The sequence below is a fragment of the Urocitellus parryii genome, chromosome 10 (genome assembly GCF_045843805.1).
Source record: "Urocitellus parryii isolate mUroPar1 chromosome 10, mUroPar1.hap1, whole genome shotgun sequence".
Taxonomy (NCBI): domain Eukaryota; kingdom Metazoa; phylum Chordata; class Mammalia; order Rodentia; family Sciuridae; genus Urocitellus; species Urocitellus parryii.
This window is the reverse complement of record NC_135540.1, coordinates 59,862,116-59,881,009: the sequence shown is the minus strand read 5'-3', so window position 1 is coordinate 59,881,009 and position 18,894 is coordinate 59,862,116. Positions and strand designations below refer to the sequence as shown.

General features: G+C 36.3%; 1 pseudogene; it reads right to left on the bottom strand.

Annotated features, from left to right (window-relative positions):
* Window positions 1–4,110: 4,110 nt before the first annotated feature.
* LOC113183424 (calcium-binding protein 39-like pseudogene) lies at window positions 4,111–12,636 on the bottom strand (annotated as a pseudogene).
* Between the last annotated feature and the right edge of the window lie 6,258 nt (window positions 12,637–18,894).

The window sequence follows — 18,894 nt, the reverse complement described above, 5'->3', positions numbered from 1 at the left end:
TAAAAATCATCTTTAATAAATAATCAATATAGTAAAATATTTATGACTATCTAAAGTTAATTTTGAAGAATAAATTCCTGGCACACTGGCTGCTCCCCACTTGAAATGGATCAACAATTGTGGAGCCACTGGGAGATGAGCAGAATTCCCAAATCAGAGAAGCAGTGATCAGCAGAAGCACAGGCATAGTGGCTTTTGTTGTTGCTGCTGTTGTTTAAAAGTTTTGCCTGGAAAGTTGTATTCTGCACAATGGCAGGAGCATGAGTGTTCTGTGGGAGAGGGGAAATCCTCTGGAGGAAAAGAAAGGAGGAACTCTAAAGGTCTTAAGATCTTCCAACTTCACCATCATTCTTGGGAGCAGAAAGGAGATTTAAATACAGTACAGAAGCCAGTGTAACTGGGGACCAGACTTGCACTACCAGCTGGAGAGGGTGAGCACTGGAACCAGAATCCATCTTTAAAAGGGTGCCTTTTGTGCATGGGGAGCAGGGATCTCCATTTTCTTTTTGTCTTATAACTTTTTTTTTAAAATATCCTGTTTTCAACATCCAAAAGAGACTACAGACTCCAGTCTCCATCTCTTCTTCTTCCTCCCCTTCTTCTGCCCCTTCCCCTTTCTCTCTTCCTCCTCACACTCCTTCTCCTCCTCTTCCTCCTCCCCTGCCCCTACTCATCATCCTCCTTCTTCTTCCCTTGCCCTTTCCCCTTCTGTCTAAATGGATTGGTGGATCCCAGCCCCAAAGTCAGTCCCACTGGGGCTGTAATAGGCTAAAAGTCTAAAGGCCCTACCCTAAAATCTGGTGCTTTAGTGCACCACAATTCCCCAGGGCAGCACCCCACAGTCTGGCACAATTTGTCAGGTCCTGAGTTGAGTGGTAAAAATTCCTGAAGGACTCTCAAAGTCATATTGCCCATCAGGAGAGGGGTGGAGAGAGCAAAAATTGCTATCAAGTGGGGGGCATGCATCTGCCATACAGTGATACATAATGCAGGATTTTCAGAACTGCCTATCATGGACATCGATTGAAGCAGTGGGGTTTAATAGTCCCACCCAAACAAGACACCTGCCACCACCTGCCAGAGATTAAGTCTTAGAGACTCTCAGACCCATTCTGATACCAAAATGCAGTGCAGAGCAGCCAGCCACAGCTGTGAAGAATTAGCATGTGGGCAAACAGGGTCATACCAGCAGACTACTTGTCCTGGGAAATGGGCAAGTGAGCACACCTGCTACACCTTCTGGGATTTACTGTGTCTTTCAAAAAGAGTCTCCCGTAGAAGGGTAGGGCACCCTCCTCAGTTGAGGAGATTCAGCTGGGCAGGTGTCTCAGACCTAGCAGAACTGCCCTCAAGAAGGGAGGAGGGTTTTATTTGAAGTTAGCCCCTGGGATGGGCTCTTTCAGTCAGAACACAAAGATGCTTTTCCACAGGAAACCGCAGACAACAAAGTTGAAGACACTTGGGAGGTTCCATCAAACCATCCTCAGAACTTTTAGAACACCATAAAAACTCTGCAACCAATAAGCTCACTTTTGAGGAAGACAATGAGAGGCCAGAATGAAGTAGAAGGACTTGAGTGTAGGGAAGCCTTTGAAACAAAAGTCTGATCTAGAAAGTTCTAATAAAAGACATACTGTGGAGTGGCCCAGTGCAGTTTGCTGCCAAACCTAGTGTTGCTCTGAGGTTATACTGTGGATGCTTTAATATCTACTACAAAGCCCAATATCATATTAATCCCAAACAGGAAATCTCACTAAGAACTCCCTCCTTCTTAGAGATGTCAGCAAAGATTAATTTTTGACCTTTTAATGTTAGACTTTTCTATTTCACTGGTATAACTTTATGTACTGATTTGACAGCTTTCCCCAATCTACTGAAAATTGCATCCCTTAAACCATCTTTATGCATTTTTATCAGTAATGTTATTATGTGTTAATTGGAGATATTTATGCTATGTTCTTCTCATTTATTCATTGCCCTTCATGTCTCTCTCCTTGCTATTATCTCTTCTATCTACTCTCTTTCCCAACTCCCTATTTTTTTCCTCCATATTTGCCTTATGATTATTATGATAATTGACTGTGTTTGTTTCATTTTGATGGTTGTGAAGCTGCAGATTGAACCCACAGGTACTCAGCTACTGAACCACATCCTTAGCCCCTTCTGCTTTTAGTGTTGGGACAGGATCCTCCTAGCTAACCAGAAAGATCCTCTGAATTGCTGGGGTTCCAAGTCAGTGCCTTTACGTCTGGATTTTTAAAAATATTTTAAATTCATGAAAGATTTCGTGCTAATCAGACCTATCCATTCTGTTTCTCTTCAACCCTGTCTTTTACTCTCACCCTCTTTTTTCTCACACATTGCTTTTCCATCTTTTGCCTCTATTCCTGCTTCAGACTTATTTTTCATTTTGCAGGTTATTTTTTAAATATGTATGTGTGTATGAGTATACATGTTTTTAGTTTGTGGGTGTGTGTAGATGGGTTCTGCTTTTTTGATTCAGTTTTTTCTTTTACTGATATGTTTAGTTCCTTAGGTTTTTTTTTTAAATTTTGTCTTTATTTTAGATTTATTCTTTGTATTTTTTATTTATATATGGCTGCTTTGTTCTTTTCTTTATCATCTTAAAGTTTATTTTTATAATCATAATTATTGTTATTGCAAAACCAAAGACAGTTTTAGTTAAGTTCACTACTACTTGCCTTATAGCTAACCTGGATAGCTTGTTTCTTATCTGCTCTCAAAGGATGAAGATTTTCCACTATAATAGAAGGAACTTGCCACTGATACCAAAATATATTAAGTAATGACAAGATTATAAGCATTAAAAATGGGTTTCTAAAGTAGAAGACTTAAAGTTTCTACTTTAAATATGTTAAGTTATGGGGTTTTTTCCCACAAACTAGCTACACTTTTTTCTGACAATCTTTCTGGTCTTATTTTTTAAGGTAAAACACACCAGAAACAAACAGTGAAATAGTTTCTAAGGGTTGGGGGGTGGGGGAAATGGGGAGTTGTTTAACAGGTAAAGAGATAGAGTTTTCATTTTGTAAGATGAAAATATTCTAGAGATTGGATGCTCGACAATATAAATACACTGTACCCTTACTAAAATTTTCAGTAAAATATGGTTAAAATGGTAAATGTAATGTGTTTTGTACCATAATTATGTTTTTTAAGTTAAAAAAATAAATTAGATGAAATATATTTCCCACATAATGACAAAATAGATAACAGATGATAAAATTATAGGTGATTATAATTATGCTATCAAAATACAAATATATACATGTGACCAACTGTATTTTCAAAATGCTAATATAATTTACCCTGTAGAAATTCAAAAATTACACTGATAAAATAATAAAATGTCCTTCTTATTCCAAGATGTAATTTTCCGTTTCCTTTCACCACCCACTTCCTCTCCCTGAAGGTAGCTTCTGTTGTTGTCTCCTACATACCTTTCCAGAGTTATTTTGTGCGTATGCACCTCAAGAGGAAGCTTAGATCCTTTAATCTGCTTCTAATATATATGACAACATGCTTTAGAGAGTGATACATTTTCCTTTTGTCACTTAATTATATGTGTTAGAGTACATTCCACATGAGCCTGTAACAAGTACTGGTTTTTCCACAATGTGCAGACTGGTCTCATAGACTGCATTTTATTTATTGATGCCTCTTGTGATCCACATTATATATGGTTGGCTACAATCAGGTCTAAAGAATATAACTTTTTGTTTTTTAAAGTTAAATTGCCTCAGGTGGGCATGGTGGCCCACCCCTGTCATCCCAGCTACTCAGGAGGCTGAGGCTAGAGGAGCACAAGAGTGGGCCCAGCCTCAGTCACTTAGCAAGACCCTGTCTCAAAATAGAAGAAGAAGAATGAGAAGAAGGAGGAGGAGGAGGAGGAGGAGGAGGAGGAGGAAAAGGGGAAGGAGGAGAAGAAGGAAAGAAAGAAGAAAGAAGGGAGGAGGAGGAGAGGTGGAAGAAGAAGAGGAGGAGGAGGAGGAGAATGATGAGGAGGAGGAGGCCAGCTGGGAATGTAGCTCAGTGGTAGAGAATTCCTGGGTTCCATCCCCCCTACCTCAAAAAAAAAAAAATGTTTCTTTAGAGGTCAACTGAATTTAAATGACCTAGATAATTCAGAAAATCCTCAAGTACCTTAAAAATATCAAAGGCATCTAAAGCAATATCAAATGTTGATAAATCCACATACTTGAAATCTCTGAATTGGTTAGAAAAAATAGGATGGTTTTGGCAAGTGCTTCATGTTGAATACATTCTCTCAGCATAATCCCACAATGTAAGGCAATCCATGGGGCTTCATATCCCTTGAGGAACGTAAACAGAATATGAGGAAGTGCACTAATATACCCCACAGCAGGATTCTGAGTGTCTATCTGTCTTCTCAGGATGTTGTTCAATATTTAGGTCACATTTTTTCCCCTCCAAGTCTATCATCTGTAGGTCAGCTATCATCATCAGCAGCCCCCTGTTGAGTCCAGCTGAGCCACTGCTTCTCCTGGGATTCCTTCTTATTTGTACCACACAGAATTTCTTTCATTGCTTTCAAGATTTTGACACTTCTTTCTGGAGCCTTTTCAGTCTTCTGTCTTGCTTTTCCACAATGGTAATATTGTTTTTCAGAATTTTCGCAATTTCTGCTGGATTTTTGTGTGATTTACTAAAGAAAGACTTTTTCCCCCCACATATAATATCCTCCTCTTCCAATATGGAATGTGAAGGAAACAGCTGCACCACCACCACTCCAATGGTCTCTAGACCACAGGTAACTCCATTCTGCTTTGTTCTCTATGTTATTGTCTTTTTTCGTTTTGTTTACTTGGATTATTTTGCTTTTTACTTCCTAATTGGGGATTGTTTGCCATTTCTATCTTTTTTAGCATAACACATTAATTTGATTTGTATATTACATCCTTTTGTCTTACCATGTTCTATATTTCCATCTTCTGTTTTTCGTCTATTCACTTTTCCATTATCTATCTCTCTTCCTTCCAACTCCCTATTAATTTTCTCTTTCTCCTTTCTTTCTTCTTTTATCCAGCCTCTTCTTTCTCTTTGATTTTCATAACATATATTGTAGCATTCTTTGGCGCATTGAAGTACTATTCCCCTGTTCTACTAGGATGTATTAGAGTTGAAGAAAATGTTTTACTCAGTTTGAAGACTTAGTAGTATATGATTTGGACTTCAGTATTTGCAGTTATAGGTGATCACCAGTTCCCTTTAAAGAGGTAATTTATCAATTACCAAAACACAATAACTGGATCCTTTGACACACTTATACTCTCCTTGCTTGGATCACATAGTAAAGAGAAAGCAGTCTACTAAAGAGTACTCCAGCTAACAGTGGGGAAAATATCCACTTTATCAGATTGGCAAATCTCAACACATAACTACAGAAAACAGGAGAAAACTGGGAAACAAAATACCTCCAAAAATCTATGCCCCTTCCCCAACAACTGAATTCTTAGACAGTGAAGTGGGTAAAATTTCAGACAAATAATTCAGAAAGTTGATGATTAAATGTTCAAGAAACTAAAAGAAGATTTAAGAAATGAACTGAGAAAAAGCACAGTTGGTAAAAATCATTAAAATAAAGTGATAGATAGTCACGAGTCATCCAAGGGCTGTGTGTGGACTATGTTGCACATAGTAGCCTAATGAGGGGATAAGTCTGGCATTGGGAACCTCCCGTGGCACTCCTAAAGGAGTTGATTACCTGACGCAGGTGAACTTCCCCCTCAAGCTCTGCCAGAGATCCCACACAGCAAGTGAGATGGGAGTGACCTGCCAAGATATCAATCAACCTGCTGACTGCAAGACACCAGGAAGCAAGACACTGCCCTTAGAACCTTATCCCTGCCTTTGATGTACCCCAATATAAATAAAGCAAGCACTGGCTCCATTTTGCCAGAGTACAGAAGCTCTATTGTCTGATTGGCTTGCCCGTCCCACTCCCACTTTTGAAACTACAGTCTGTGGTTTTTTTTCATCATTCCATTGTTCTTAGCTTTTATTTCTCAGCCAGTCCCACTGCATCAAGGGGAACGCCATTTCCATCGCCTGTGCAAGACACGGGCGAGAATAGGTATTCTGAAAAGCAACCAAATAAATATCCTAGAAATAAAATAATCAATGAATCAAATTAAAATTATAGGGACTGGGGTTTTGGCTGAACAGTTAGAGCGCTCGCCTAGCAAGTTCCAGATGCTAGATTCCATCCTTTATTTTATTATTTATTTTTATAAATAAATAAAATAATACCTTTATTTTATTTATTTATAAAAATAAAATAAAGGTATTGTATCCAACTATAATAAATTTATATATACATATTTATATATATATAATTTTATTTTATTTTTTACAAATACATATGTAAAATATATATATATATATTTATTTTTTACAAATATATATGTAAAAAATTTATATATATAAATAAATGTATATATATAAAACTATATTTTATATATATATAAATTTACAAATATATATGTAAAAAATTAAAATTATAATAGAAAATATCACTAATAGATAAGACCATGCAGAAAACAGATTTTTAAGTCCAAAAGACAAGGTATATAATCTTGAAAACAGCCAGAAATAAAATAAACATGATAAGAGAGCAAGACCAAAATGTTCAGGAAATGTGGAATAATACAAAAAGGCTAAAATATAAACATTGAGAAAGAAAGTGAGATACAAACTAAGGGATGCATATACTTTTTAATGAAGTAATAAAATTCCCAGACCTTGGGAATGAGATGGATAGCCAAATAAGTGAGGTTTCAAAACTCCAAATAGACAAGATGAAAAAAAAAGACACATTATAATTAAAATGCCTAATATACAGAACAAGGATAGAATTGAAAAAGCTTCAAGAAAAACATAGTATGTTACATTTAGAGGTAAACCAATATGCATCACAATTGATCTCTCACCCCAGACTTTAAAAGCTAGGAGGGCTTGCAATAATGTTTACTAAGCTCTGAAAGATAACAATGGCCATCCAAGCATACATTATACAGTAAGGCTATCTTTCATAATTGAAGAAGAAATAAAACCCTTCCATGATAAACATAAACTAAAAAATTCATGACCACTAAACCAGCACTACAGAAATACTTCATGCAGAGGAAATACAAAACTAACTTGAAAACCAGCAAACAAATGAATCTCACTAGAAGATTAGCTTCATACAGGAGAACTAAGTCCAAATAAAACATTAGAAATAAGTCAAAATGATAAGAAATAAGAATCATCTCTCTATAACAATTTTTTAAAGACAGAGAGCGAGAGAGAGAATTTTTTAATATTTATTTTTTTTAGTTTTCGGCGGACACAACATCTTTGTTTGTATGTGGTGCTGAGGATCGAACCCGGGCCACACACTTGCCAGGTGAGCACACTACGGCTTGAGCCACATCCCCAGTCCTCTCTGTAACAATTTTGAATGTAAATGGTCTCAATTCTCCATTTAAAAGACATAGACTGGTAGTGTGGACTAAGAAAGAAGATCCAACCATATGTTTTTTACAAGAGACTCACTGTACAGGGAAATGCATGCATAGGCTAAAGGTGAAAGGTTGACAAAAAGGTATTCCATGTAATTGCAGACCAAAAGCAAAGAAGAATAGCTACTCGTATCTGACAAAGCGAACTTCAAGAAAAAATTAATCAAACAGACAAGGAAGGTCACTTCACACTGGCTAGGGGATTATACAACAAGAAGATATAGTTATTGTGAATATTTATGTCCCAAATGTCAGTGCACCTACTTGCAAAAAATAAATACTACTCAGGAAGAAAACAAGGATGTCCACTTTCAACACTCCTATTCAATATAGTTCCTGAAAATCTAGCCAGAGCAATCAGGCAAGAGAAGGAAATTAAAGAAATACAAATAGGAAAAGATGAAGTCAAATTATCTCTGCTAATAACATGCTCTTATATCTAGAAGATCCAAAAACTCCACCAAAAGTCTTCTGAAGCTGATAAATAAATTAAGCAAAGTAGCAGGCTCTAAGATCAATAATATGCTATTGGTATCAAAACAGACATAAAGACCAATGGAATAGACAAGAAGGCACAGTGACAAACCCACACAGTTAAAGTCATCTGATCCTTGACAAAGGTGCCAAAAGCATACATTGGAGAAAAAATGCATTTTTAACAAATGATGTTAGGAAAACTATATATTCATATGTAGAAGAGTGAAACTAGATCTCTCTTACTCTGCATAAAAATCAACTCAAAGTGGACTAAAGAACTAAGAATTAACCAGAAACTTTGCAACTGCTAGAAGAAAACAAGGTCAACACTCAAACAAATTGGTGCAGGCACCAACTTCATTAATAAGACTACTAAAGCACAAGACACGAAACTGGAAATCAATAAGTAGGATAACTTCAAATTAAAAAGCTTTGGCATAAGAAATGAAACATTTAAGAGCATGAAGAGAGAATGGATAGAATGGGAAAAAAATTCTGTCAGTTTTCCAATAGGAGATTAATATCCAGAATATATTAAAAAAAAAAAAAAAAACTCAAGGACTGGAGATGTAGCTCAGTGGTAGGGTGCTTGCTTACAAGTATGAGGCTCTCTGTTTGATCTCCAACACTGTAAAAACAAAACAAAACAAAAAACAAGAACTCAAAAATTTAACACCAAAAAAAAAAAAAAGCCCAGTTGATAAGGGAACAAAAAAACTAAACAGACATTTCTCAAAAGAAGAAATACAAATGACCAACAAATGTATAAGAAACAGTTCAGTATACTTAGGAATTATGAAAATGCAAATAAAAATTACACTAAGTTTTTATCTCACTTCAATTAGAATGGCAAACATCAAGAATACAAATAATGAGCCAGGTGTGGTGGCACATGCCTGTAAATCCCAGCAACATCAGAGACTGAGTCAGGAGGATTGAGCTTGAGGCTAGCCTCAGCAACACAGTGAGATTCTTGGTAACTTAGGGAGACTTTGTCTCAACACACACACAAAAAAATTATAAAAGGGTCTGGATGTAACTAAATGGTAAAGCACACCTGGGTTCAATCCCCAGTATGCCCCCAAGCACACCTGGGTTCAATCCCCAGTATGCACCCCCCTAAGAAAGAATACGAATAATAATAAATTATAGAGAGGATATGGGGGGAAGGGTATACTAATACATTGTTGGTGGGCCTGAAAATTTGTACAACCACTTTAGAAAGCAGAATGGAGATTCCTCAAAAGACAAGGAATAGAACCCCATGTGACCCTGATATGCCATTCCTTGGTGTTTATCCAAAGAGCTAAAATCAGAATTCTGTAGTGATACACACAAACCAGTGTTTATATGAACACCTGGTCAACACTCAAACAAATTAGTGCAGGCACCAACTTCATTCACAATAGTCATTCACAATAGTCAAGTTATGGAACCGGCTTACATATCCCTTAATGGACAGATGGATAAAGAAAATGTGGTATATATACACAATGGAGTTTTATATAGACATAAAGAATAAAATTATGTCTTTTTCTAGTAAAGGGATGGAACTGGAAACATCATGCTGAGTGAAATAAGCCAGACCTAGAAAGTCAAGGGTTGAATGGTCTCTGTCATAGGTGAAACTACAGATAATTATAATAAGAAGAGAGAGAGGCAGAGGGGGGGAGAAAGGAGAAAAGGAAGGAAGGAAGACTCGTGAAAATAGAAGTAGAACAGTGGTGTAGAGAAAGGGGATGGGGGAACAGAAATGAGAAAGGATGAACAAGAGGAGTGGAATGAACCAAACTATGTTATGTGCATGTATGAATATGTCCCAATAAAGTCCATTTTTATGTATTACTGTAATTCAACAATTAAGAAATATTTTTTAAAAAGAATGAACCCCTAAAGTTTGATAGTAGTCCCCACAGAATCCCCTTTTTTGTGATTTTCATTGTCAGAGTCAATAAGTCCCCTGAATGCCTCTACAGCATCCATCCCTTCTGCAACATTTCAAAGTGCTCATCTTCCCCCAAACTTCACAAAATGCATGGCATTTCCCAAATCATTCTTATCAACTTAACATATATATTATGTCTGTTTTACTTTGCATTTGTTGGCCAGTGAGTTTTTTCCTATTAAATGTTTATTAGTCACTTGAATATATATTCACTTGTGATTTTTTAAAAAATCATCTTGTTCTTTATGCATTTTAAAGGGTATTTTTCTTTTTTCATTTTAAGAGCTCTCTTTGTAAAGGAATTAATATTTTGTGTCAAATACACCACAAATATTATTTTACCAGTATGCTATTATGCTCTTAAACTCTTAATTCAAATAAAATATAAATCACACACTTATAATCTTTATACACTGAACACACCCAAGTAATTAGCACCCACATATGGAAACAGAACAATATGCCACACAGAAACCTCTCCATTCCTTCTGGTCATCATTGCTCCAAGAAGATAATATATATTTTAGCTTATAACAACAGAGGCCATTGTGTTTGTTTGTTAAACCTCATATAGTTAGAATTATTCTGCAGGTGCTCTTTCATACTTGCCTTCTGTCACTCAACATTTTTCTGAAATGTATTCATGTTGCACTCATTCTATTGACTTCCACTGTTCTCCACTGGGTGACACAAATTCTACTGGTGACAGTACTTTGACAGTCTCCACTTTTGGAGAATCTGGGTGTCCCAACAACAGAAGAAAAACCAAGAAATCGAGAAAATGAAATATTTTAAAATTAATCAAATTTCTCCTAGCAGAAAACAAAACAAGCCTTCAGCTTAAAAAGAACTACCAAGAAATAGAAGGACAAATGAAATAGACCCAAAATTGGATGAATCTATTTGGAACTTAAGAACATCAACAATAAAATCATCCAGAAACAGGGAGAGAACAGGTTATATCCAGATCAACAAGAATCACAATGGCATCTCACTTTCCATCTAATACAGTATAGATAAGACATAATGAACCAATGCCTAAGAAAATGTGGAAAAATTACTCTATCCTAGAAATTTATATTCATATGCATTATTAATAAACACTTTTCTCCCCTCCAACCCTAATAACATAAAAGAACCTCAGTAGAGGAATTCACATCAGTTCCTCTAACCCACCCTCAGGTCCTCTGGGATCCTCAGGGTTGATTCTTATGTGCCTGGTGATCCTCCTGGTTTCCTTAGCTAATGGCTGTGTTGAAGAATTGTATTTTATTCTCTGGGCTCTGGCAGACCTGGGTGAACTCTCCTTTCTGATGTAAACCCACATTGGCTCCATCCAAGCCCATCCTTCCAGGTCTCATCAAAATCTTTCTCTGACTCTTGCTCAATTCACATGTCCGCACACACCAAGCCACCCCACTGTGATCCCCATGGCAATCCATCTGGTTTTCAAATTAGCTACTTCTCTGTTCCCACCAGACAATAAGGAACTTGTGGATCGACTTTATTTTACACAGGGGTCTAGGGAGCCACTGAAGTCACCCATTCCACCCTTTCTCTCCTAATCACACTTTGCCTCCGGAGTCACCCTGCCCTGCTTGTGCCAGAATGTATTCCTGTAGATTTCACCTGTTTAGGGCTTTCCCTTAACCACAAAATACTGTAACTTTCACCCAACTCATGAGAAGCTAGGGAACATTGTGAAATGGATGTTTCTGAAGCTTCTCTTTCTCTTTTCTGCCCACAATCCACTGGCTGAAAATGGCTTTCATTTATCCTACTTCTGTCCAGGCAAAGATCACTCTCCATCATATTCTCCACATTCCACTGGACTTCTCTCTTTTGACTTATGGTGATCAACTTACTATGAAAGAAGAAAGAGGAAACACAAAATATATTAGTTTAATGATCTCAAAATATCTAACTACCCTCTATAAGTTAAACTTAACTAAAATAGATATCAAAAAGAGTAGTAGTTTTTTATTATAATCATGTGAATATGTAGATAGTTTTTGACTTAAAATTGTTTGACTTGGAATTTATCAACCTTACAGTGACACAAAGGTTATGCATATTCAGCAGAAACCATACTCCAGGTTTTGAATTTTGATATTTTCCTCAGCTAGCAGCATGGGATATGATACTCTCTCCACATCCTAGGGCAGAGGTAGTGAGAGGCAGCTCCCAGTTACAAGATCATAAAGGTAAACAACTGGGACTCTGCAGCACACTGTGTTGCAGAACTATGATGCTTAGTAGGCTAGATGTAATTAATGCATGTTTTAATTAGTATATTTTCAACTTATAATAGGTTTATTGTGCTGTAACCTTATCCTAAGTCTAGGAGCACCTGATTGGGGGTGAAAGGTCACGTGATTAAATAAGTGAAATAAAAATGCTAAAAAGTATTGCCTACCGTAAAAGAATTGGTCATTAGGAGGACAAAAGCATGGAACTATTGCTTTCTCTTTTAAATCATCGTGTACTACTTAATGTACAGTTTTACCAACCATGGCTTTTATTTCTTCATGTTTATTTTGCCATTAATTGCTGATGAATAATTCCCAGGACCTTGCCTTCCCTTCCACTGATTCTCAAGTAACCTTCTTTCGTTGGAGCAGTCTGGCATTCTTATTGAACCCAGACACCTACCTTTGTGGTTCCTTTCATGGTCACTTTCCTTCACACGCTTCTGGACAGTATCTCAGCTCCTAGAGTACTTTGTGGGTCTAAATAATACACACATTATTCCCATGGCAAGAATCCTTCCTCAACTTGTTTGACATTATAGATCCTTCCCACCAGTTTTACCAAACTAACACTTGTGCAGTGTATGTGGCATGAGAAAGTTATTTAAATGTTTTGAATCTCAGTGTTTCCATCTATATAATGGAGATAAGATGATAGGTGATAGACACTGGTGATACAAGTCTAAAATCTTGTACCTAAACGTCTTTGAGTGCTTGGCTAATTTTTTAATATCCTTGAAATAAATAATGAAAATAAAATGTATGATATGCCTGTTTTAGTTTGGATCTGAAATGTTCACCAAAGGCCCATGTGTTAAAGAATTTGTCTCCAGTCCCTAGCACTATTGGAAGGCGGAACTTTCAGAGGTGAGGCCCAGTTAGAGGAAGTTAGGTCACTGGGGACATGGCCTTGAAGGGGATATTGGGACCCTGGCCTGCTTCCTGTCTTTCCCTCTTTGCTTCTTTTCATGACCCTCTTGAGGTGGGTAGCCTCTTCTGCCAAACCCTCTTGCCAGAATATACTGTCCTGCCATAGGCCCTAAGCAATGTGTCCAAACCATGGACTAAATCCTCTGAAACGACAAGCCAAAAAAAAAATCCTTCTTCTTGAATATTGATTTTTCTCAGTTATTTTATCAGATTGATGGAACACTAACACAATTCCTAAGGTTTATTTTATTATTATTAATTTTTCTGATAAATGGGGAATTTTTTTTTAAAAGTCATGTCTAGTTTTCCTTTATCTCAGAATATATATGGTTTATTATATTTTGGTTGTTGATTTTTTTCCTTTCTTTTTTTTCTCATTTAGAAATACAAAAAGCTTTCTTATATTACATCACTAAGTTAAATCCTCTCTATCCATAATAATATCTCTTATAATTGTCCTTCTATCTGGTCAAGGAATTAATTTTGTCTTATTACTATTTAATTTCCTGTAATATTTATTCTATTTTTTATGACTTATGCAAATTTCAACTCTGCTATTAAAATTCTGGTTTCTTACTAAAAATGACATTATTTTTTTATTTCCCAAAGCTTCCTGTTAATTTCTGTCTTTAATATTAAGTGAATAGTCCCTCACTGTTTTCCTTACATTCATGAGTTCTTGAATTTTTTACTAGCTCAATGTAAAAAGTTTTGAAAAGTTCAATTTTTATGTCATAAAAACCTTTTCAAGTTCATATCTTTTCACACTTTGACTTCTATATTATACTCCTTTTAATGTTTAACTGTATTTCTATAGACCTCGGTTTGTCGGGGCTTTTTTTTTTTCCCCCTTTGGTGACTCATTTGACTCATTCTAGAGAGATTTATCCAGACCAGATGTTGGCCATAAACAGGACAGAGGATGCTTTGGAACCATCCACTGACCACCTGGATGTTATTACAACACTATTCTCACTTGTAAAACTTGGATTGGAGGCTGGTTGAGAAAGTTTCTCTTCCCCAGTTCAGTAAGCCTGGAAGCCTCAACAAGAAGCCAGAGCTTGAAAGGGGAGCTCCCTCTCTATAGGCATGTTCCTTTTTTTAATGAAGCTGTAGCACTAATTTCTAAGTTACTTTCCAACATTTTTGCTATGCATGCCTCTCTGTCAAGTAAAAAAGTGTGATTCTATCTGCCCTACTTTCCAGTTAGAATACCAGCCAGATCAAAGAGAAACTGAATCACCCTGCTGGGTTTCCTTACTGGAACCGCGACCTTCCCTTACAGCTTCTTTTTTAATAGAACAGCAGAAATATGTCTATGTTTAGGCTGAGGTCTTCCTTGTCCTTACATTCAGAAGATGGTTCTTTTTTCAACCAAAGAGAAATAAATCACATTGTCAGTAAAAAGTGTAGAGAGCATTATAAAAATTTAAAGAAGAAATTTATGATTTCTTCCTCTCCATATTTTGTAAAATCATTATTTACTCCTTTTAAAATTTAAGTAATCTATAGGGGAAAGTTAGATTTCTTAGATACTCTCTTCTCATATTCTGAGTGTTCAGGTACTAATGAATAAATGTGAGGAATGCATGAAACATTTGCCTTTGGCACATAGTGATATGGTTTACTTAATCATCATGATTTTTTTTCCTGGATCTATTTGCATTAATTGCCTATCCCTGTGATTTTTCCTTGTTTATCTCTGTATCACAGGAGAAGGGGGCGGTCGGGAGGGAAGTACCGAGACCTATTTAATCCCAGATTCCGTGTCTCTTGGCTTCTGGTTGGCTCTGACACAGGAAGGCACTGGTGGGACATTGCAAAGTGGGAGAAAGGAATAGACAGTCAGCATCTTCCCTTCTCTGGGCCTTCTCTGGGTGGCATTTTCGATACATTTTGGCTCTCTCCAACTCCCTCCTGGTTGGCCTGTGATGACTGCATCTCACCAAGTTGACCCTGCACGCTGGGATTTGATAAAACTGCTTCTTCTGTTCCCTCCAGCCTAGGGTTGGTGGTTTCTGACAATTGTTAAGTTCTAAATTTTCACAGCATCCAAGGGCTTCTTCTTTCATCACCTTCCTAAGCATTATCTACATTAAATTCCTTGTGTTTAAAATTCCTAGCATTTTTCATAGTTATACCCTGAATGATACCCAAGTCATTAAATTAGTATATAGAGCTATCGCCAACTAAAGAGGATACTCTTTAGAGTTTCGTCTTCCAGTGGGCATTTAATACTATTAATGGTTAAGATAATAAAATGAAAATAAATGCACGTTTTCACCTTCTTTCTCAGATTCTTCCTCTAATAAATAATTAAATTAAATATTGTTTTTCCTATGAAGGAGTCTTCCTACTTTCCCTGGTGCTGAGGGTTAAATCCAGGGCTTCCTTCTTGCTGAACATGTGCTCTGCCACTGAATTAAACCCCCCAGTCCCTAAATTTTAAAGAGCTGTAGAAGGCCAAGAAATACTTTTGAAATTTTCCTCTAAATAAAATAGTTTTCACAAAAATTAATTTTCGTCCATTCTCTTACATAAATACTAAACAACTAAGTATCTATACATGATTAAGTTATAGACTCTCAAGTCACCGATTATATGTCAATAAATCCACAGTTGAATGCTTTTTAGAAACACTAATTTTAAAATATTAAATCATATGGTGTTGCTTATCTTCTGAACAACAAAATGTTTACATATAATCTTTACACTTTCTATTTTTCATAAAATGAAACGTCTTCTTTTTTATTAGAGTTTTATAATTATACATCATAGTTGGAGTCATCCCAACAAATTCATACATGCATGAAAATCGATCTCAGTTAATGATCCCCCTTTCCCTCTCACTGTCCCTCCCCTTTATCTTTCTCCTTCTAAACATTTTTTTTAATTGTGAAAGCGTCCAATTTTATCCCTATATTAAGCAAAGGTATTGATCCCAATTTTTAAGTTGAATAATGAATGATAAACTATATACTTCAAGTATATTTTACAAAAATTAATTTAAACAGGAATATAATTCATAGTCAATAAAAACCAGTCAGAAATTTCTCTTACAGTCACTTAAAGACTGAAGCAATGCCAATAGGTCTTGCCTTGTAAGTACAGAGTGGTCCATTTGCACAGCTTCTGCTAATGCAGTCAGGTTTCAGTGGGCCAAATTTCAAGTTTTTGCCAACAGACTTGGAAATTTCCTGTAATTATTACATCTGGGTATTTTGCTAGAATAATGTATATGAAAAGATTTGAAAAGTTTATGGATAAATTGATATGATAATTGCTATGGCTTTGTTACATTTTATAATTTTATTACAGTTCATGGGCTTTGGTTATGTTCTTTGTACAGGGCTTGGATTCATTTTTTCTTTGAAGGTCTCTGCTTCTACTTACACATTATGTTTTTCTGACTAAATTATTTCATTTTCTCCCTGGTTTTTTATCTCTAGCAAGAATTTCATAGGTAGAATAAATTGACATCCCAACATAGAGGGAAAATTTTGCACATACTTTACATGATCCATGTTTTTAATCCATACAGGAAAAAAAATTGTTCAGTAAACTAATACAAGGAGTTTCTTGATAGTTGCATATTCTTTCTGCCCCAAATCATTACTCAAAACTTTATTCTGTGATAACATCAATGGTGTTTTCCTGGTAATCCAAAGAATTTCGGAAATTGGGAACCAATCAACCCTATGTTAGCCCAATTTTAATCCCATAATGGGGATAAAGTTGACTTTCTTGTATTATAAGACAGATGGTTATCAAATACATTAACAAAATATCATTAGAAAGTAAATAAAATTAACAAGCAAACCACTCTAATCATGATTCCTGCAAAACAGGATGGAAGTGGTATTTCTGCGTGGATAGGAATGTTAGAAGTCAGTTATAAGGACTTTAAAAGAATAAAAAAGTTAATAAAGAAATATGGAATACCAGAAGGGATATTTGCCTGTGAACTCTGTTGTGGTGTAAATAATTTAGTATCTGCAAAATTCCTATGTTAAAATATAATATCCAGTGTGTTGGTATTGAAAGGCGGGACCTATGAGAAGTAACTAAGTCAAGAGGGCTTGAGCCTCATGAATGAAATTAGTGCTTTTATAAAAGAGGCCTGACAGAGATTTTTTTTAATCTCCCTTCCATCATGTGCCAACACATAGAAGTGACCACCTATGAAAAACCAACCCTCACCAGACACCAAATCTGCTGGTGTCTGAATTTAAACTTCCCAGACTCCAGAATCGTGAGCATTAAGTTTCTGTTGCTAATGAATTGCCCATTCTAGTGAATTTTGCCATAGCAACTCAAGCAGCCTAAGACAATTTCCAACCCTGACTTTTTTCCCCCTCTGAATTCTGGTACTGAAGCTCGAGCTGCAACATTATTTCTGCATTGCCAGAAGGATCTACCTTAGACTGCTAATAGGAGGAGCTAGAGGAAACTGGAAGCTAGGAGAATGGGAAAAGAATCTTGTACCTTACCATTTGCTCCCTGGCTTCCTCTTCCTTCCATGAGTACCACCCTCGGAAGGCATTTGTTTCACCTGAACAAGGGAAGCTCCTTCCCTTGGAAAATATTGATTTCAGGTTTCAGTTTTTTTCAGCACTTATTGGACCAACTTCATCAGGCACTGCCCCTCAGAGGCACAAACAACCAGTAGCTGATGTTTCTGCTGCTTCCAAAGTCTCGTTCTTAGGCCCCATGTAGTGCCCCTTTATATTTCTAAGTTTTAATGATTCCCATCTCTTCCCTAAGGGTAGTAGCTGTGTCTTACAGTTGCTACTTTCATGATGCACTTATAAAGTAGTTCTCTTTTTTACCATTTCAATAGCTTAGCTACTAGCTTTATGCCTCATTAAGAATTCATCTTATTAAATTCTCTCTGCTTAAATACATAAAGTCATTTCTGTTTCCTAACTGGACCATGACTGATATACTTTAAAAAGATGAAAGGAGATTATGAATTCTTCTTTACACAATTGTAAAATTGATCCTACCAAGGCAAAAAAAAGGTACAAAGAAGGAACCCAGGATGGTAGGAATAGAAAATCATGGAAGATAATAGTGGCCATAAAAACTTAAAGCAATTTTATTTTTTAGATTAGCATTGCAATTAGGAGGCAAGACAATGAATGTGAAAGAATTAAAATGAACATGACCTTGAGGGAAGTTCATAGCAGGGTGGTTATGAACTAGTGCATCATCCAATTCCCACTTTACCTCTGCTCCAAAGTTCTCAGTGTGAATTTCATAAAGATGTACAGACAACCTAAGAATAAGGACTTCATGAGATATTTAGTGTTAATAATACAGCACAGTAAAACTAATATTTGTATCTTTTTATTAAGTTTTTATTTCAATAATTCAGTTAAAAAATTTTTTTCTGGTGTTATGGTTTGGATATATGGTGTCCCTCAAAAGCTTATGTTTGAGACAATACAAGAATGCTCAGAGGGGAAATGATTAGATTGTGACAGTTGTAACCTAATTAGTAAATTAATCCACTGATATGAAATAACTGGATGCAAATAACTATAGGCAGGTAGGGTGTGGCTGGAGGTGGTAGGACAATGGGAATATGCCTTTGGGGTTTATATTTTGTCCCTGGTCAGCAGAACTATCTCTCAGCTTTCTGGTGCCATGTCCTGAGCTGCTTTCCTTTGCCACACTCTTTAGTCATAACGTTCTGCCCAGAGATATGGAGTCAGCCATTTATGGAGTGAGACCTCTAAAACTGTGA